Source organism: Phalaenopsis equestris, unplaced genomic scaffold, assembly GCF_001263595.1.
Source record: "Phalaenopsis equestris unplaced genomic scaffold, ASM126359v1 Scaffold234516, whole genome shotgun sequence".
Lineage (NCBI taxonomy): Eukaryota > Viridiplantae > Streptophyta > Magnoliopsida > Asparagales > Orchidaceae > Phalaenopsis > Phalaenopsis equestris.
This window is the reverse complement of record NW_018252427.1, coordinates 1-5,045: the sequence shown is the minus strand read 5'-3', so window position 1 is coordinate 5,045 and position 5,045 is coordinate 1.

Here is a 5,045-nt window from a genome sequence, read left to right as displayed (position 1 = left end):
AAAAAACTCTTCAAAAACCATCCAAATTTTTTGAATCTTCTAGAAACAGGGCTTCCACCGACACTGGCACCGTCAGCGCCAGAGACCCATAATTAAATCTCAAGTTTCTCAGCCCCATTGCAACCATTCTCTGGCCATCTTCCCCATCACATGAGCTCAAATTTTGAGCTCAAAATCAGGGCAAAATTTGGCCTTCCTCAAAACTCTCTTAAACCCCAAATTGATTTGCTCTTGAGCTTCACCAGAGTAAGAGAGGAAGATCTACATCAAAATCCCCCTCTGTTGAGCCCTCTAACCTATCCTTAAACCAAGGCCGCTCCACCATTTGATCGAACTCATACTTGGAGCCTTCACCAGAGCAAGGTGACACGTCCATGAGGTTCGTCAGACTCCACTGAAGCTTCCATAAACACCCAATCGAGGCCTCACCTATTGGGCAAAGGAATATCTCACTAACCCTAATTTTGAGCTCGGTTTCACCAAATGTGTTGTATTTCATAGCATTGTAACCCTATGGATGTGTTCGTCCCGAGTAGATGAATGTGTAGGAACAAACCACACTTGATTTGGTTGAGTATCGAGTGCGATTTTAGGCATAGAAGTCAAACATATATTGGGTTAGGTTAATCAAGGAAGATGACCCACATCCATTGTATCACACATTTATTGGATGGACGCTTTGGATCAAGCCGAGCGTGGAAAGCTCGACGCGTACGAGTTTAACGCGACACTGACTCAGATAAGTAGGAAATTAGGTTTTAAATGATTTAATTAATTCCATAACTTCAAAAATTCATAACTTGATGTAGAAAATTCTCAAAAATAAAATAAAAATATCATGTTGCCCAGTCAACAGAGGAGATTAATGTGGAACAAAATTAAAAATAATTTGGTGTGTCTGTGGTTTTCAATTAATTAAATAGCCTATGTAATGTTTTAATTTTAGTTAAGTATATAATAATCATCATAGCTATTTTAGTTAAGTATATAATAATCATAATAGCATAAGATTTTAGGGGTTTATTCACCATGACAATGGGGATGTTTTGTGATTTTTCCAAAGTCAGAAAGCTTCTCTACACATGTAACCCTAATTTCTAAGCTTGGGTGGTTATTTTTCTTAAAATAATTATATAAGTTAAAATATAAATAAAAAAATTATGAGACTTGTTTTGGTAAGTTCCTTATGGTCAGAGGACTTTTAGAAAATTGTAAATTAAATTTTAGTATTTGTGTAAATTACTATAGTTAATTAAACCCTAAAAATTTATAAAAATTAAAATAAATTTAATATTTCAAAATTTATTTAAAATGATTCTACACTGTAAATAATACTTATTTTAACTCACTATAAAAATTTGAAATTTATTTGATTAATTTTTACCACAAAAGTTGATTTTCTAAGTAAAATGATATTTTTAGCATTAAAATATATATAATAAATTAAATGTATTTAGGAAAATTATGAAAAGTGGTTTTATGAGTTCCTTGTGATTAGATACACTAAGGAAAAAAGAAAAATTATTTTTAAATAAATAGTTTATTTTTAAGCCTATTTTTTGAATTAATTTAAATTAAAAGTTTCAAAAATACAAAAATGGTTCAAAATGTACCTAATTACTTTCTGATCACTTGATACTCATTAGAATATTTTTTTCTAATTGTTCTAAGATAAAAATAAATTTTAAAAGAGTAAAATTGTATTTTCTCTAATTTCCATTAAAAATAATTATAATAAATAAATTCAAAATCATAAAAATAAAAAAAATTATTTCTCTGAGTTCTCTGGACTTATGGAAATTTAATAAAAATATAAAAATAAACTTTTGTAATTAAAACATATTTTCTATCTTATTAAATCATAAAAATCAATAAATAATTGTAAATAATAAATAATTATGATAATTAAAATATAACTTGAAAATTTATAAAATTTTGTCGAAGTGGTCCTCTGACCTAGGTGAACCTCCAATAATTTTTCCATGAACAAAAATTTGACTTTGATTTGTTAATTAAACTAAATTTGAAAATCTTATTTTCTAAGTTAAAATAATTATTTAAATTAAATTAAAATTTGAAAAATCACATTTTCTCCTCAAATATTTTAATTGACCCATGATTGAGGTACTCTAAAATTTTCAAATTCATTTGAATTATATTTCAAAAGTTATGAAGTGGAGATCTCTAGGGGTAAAATAACAATTTTGGATTTTGGTGTCTTAATCAAAATTTAGGATTAACCAAAAGGAAAGGATTAACCAAAAGGAAAATAAAAGGAAAATTGGGTAATTTTGATCCTAATGAATTATTTTGGTTGTTTGAATAAATAATAGGTTAAGCGGTAGAAACCAATTTGCTACTTTTCCATGATAAGGGTAAAATTGTAATTTCTTAAATTGTCATGATTTGGAAGTTTATTAAATGATTCTAAAGTGATGGGCTTAGGCTAGTAAGATGTTGATTCACTTATTTTAAGCCCACAATTTGTGATAATTTGACATTTTAATAATAATATATCTCACTTTAATTAAAATTTTGATAATTGCAAATTTGCCCATTGAGATTATTAAGGGCTTAGTAGTGATCTAGGCTTGACATTTGAACTTGTTTAATGAGGTTTAGAAAAGTCAATATAATTGATAACTAACACCTCTAAACTCTACAATCCCAAGTTTAGTTTTAGGCATAAAATCTTTAATGACTTAAACTTGTTTTAGAGGCATCCACCCACATAACTTTTAAGTAAAGTGTCAACTGATTAATTGAATACCCCACTCTTAAGATAATTAAAATATCAGGTTCACTGATCATAAGGTGTATCAACTCATTGCAATTAAACCTAAAATTTGCGATGTTCAATTGAACAATATAATAGGTTCAACTGAACTTAAAATATTTTAAAAGGGATTTAAAAGTTGTCAGAGATTGTTCCTCAGACACTTTTGTAACCTTTTGGATGTTTTGAAGGATAATTGAACTTATTATACTTTATTCAGAAAATCATTCATTAAAACCCTTAGGGACAAGTTAAGACTTAGGGTTTTGGTAACTTGACATTCATCTACTCTTGCGATTTATTTAAATTCCTGCAAAATTATATATGCCTGTTGCAAGTTCTAATCTTTCAGCGGGTGCAACGAGAAGATGACATATATGTTTTTATAGTGTTATTTAATTTCTGTCATTATACTTATTGCAATCTACTCTTGCTTTCAAATAACATGCATGCTTGGTTGTGGATGTCACTGTACCTGTAAAATAAAACAACTTTTTCAAAAATTAATAAAAAATTTTTTCAAAAATTAAATTAAACTCTTTCAAAGGTAACTATAAATCATTTGAAAAACAACATTTCATAATATATCCTATGGAATTTACGAGAGTCCCTCGGAGGAGGTAACCCATGGTTGCTAACGAGATCTCCTCGGTCTAAATGGGTTTAACAACTCGTTTATGCTAAGTAAATTTTAAAGAAAATAGTAATATCGGGATGAGGGAACCGTGAGATCCTAATCGGTATTGCTCTAATCAACTTTAACCCCCCATAATGATTGAACTTAAACTTGTCATTTAAATTTTAAACCTTAGACTTTATGACTGCTACTTCGCCAAGGAGCTTGGAGCTAACTTTATGGGCAGAAATCTACAATAGCACGAGGATCTACAATAACACGAGGATCTAAAAGAGCACATTTTTACTTAGAATTAAATAACAAATCATAGGAATTCGATGTTATCTGTCTAGTGCGACATAAATCCTCAACTGATTTTTAGATCATTGTACAATTATGTCATGCAATATAAGCCCTAACTCGTTTTCGGATTCTGAGGTTGTCGTTCGTCACGACATAAATCTTCATATCTTCCAGGCTATTTGTACGACCGTCTCATACAAATGTAAGCCCTAACTAAAAAAATCGGTAGGATGAAACACTTAATAATATCTCATCAAAATTGAAGCCAAACTATATGATAGTTTAGGAAGTCAAGAGTGGGAAGTTACCGAGATTCTCCTCAGGATCCGTGACATCCCCTAATTTTTCTTCCTTAGATTCTAAATATAAAATATTTTAAATTTGAGTCTGTCTCATTTCACACCTCTTTGTCCGATTTTGAAAAGTCCTATCATTTAAAATTATTAGAGATAATATTTTCTGATCTAAATTGAGAGTTTTCTTAAGTGAATTCGGTCTTTTAACATGTAATTGACTATATGTGTTTGACTCTATAGGGAGCTTTAAGAACCCAAGTAATATAAATCATATATAATTGTTTGTATTAGATAGTAGAACTTGCCAACTTACATAAAAAATTCGCAGACTAGACAGATGTCATAATTTTTTTAGTTTATTTAATCAAGCACTACCAGCAAGTAGTGTATCTATCCTTCAGGATAGGTATATTGCTCGCGGTGTCGTGCTCGATCATTTAAACTATTGCTTATATAGTATCAGTTTGGTCTCGTATTTTTAAAAAATTAAAATGTTACCTTTTTCAAAATAAAAAATATTATATTTTCTTAAAAAAATTAAATTTATATATTATTAAATTAAAAACCACACCTTAAAAAACCCGAAAAAAAGCCAACAAAAAAACCTCGCCGACAAATAACTACTAGACTTGCAGAATAATGAAACATTCTACAAGGCAACACACCATTCAGAGGTATAACAACACATCCTAAACACGGTGTAACAACACACTCCACAATAATTGCTTAAAATCTCTGTACTAATGATTAAGTGATTTTCTTTGGACTTTTGAAGCTCTCTCCTTGCAACCTATCACTGTGGCCTACTGGGTCCATAACGCGTACAACTTTCAAACTTCGGTCTCTGTAAGCTATTTAAGTTGTCGAAGCTCACGCAACTCTCAACTTTGGCTTCTGCATTTTACAAAGGTTGGCACATATAGCTCCCAACTCCGGTTTTTATAACCTAAAGACTTTTTTCTCATTTCTAGAGTTTTCCACATAAAAACTTCTGACGTATCTATATATCTCTTTAATAACTTGAGTATGTGTTGCATTTTCGTGCAATATTAAG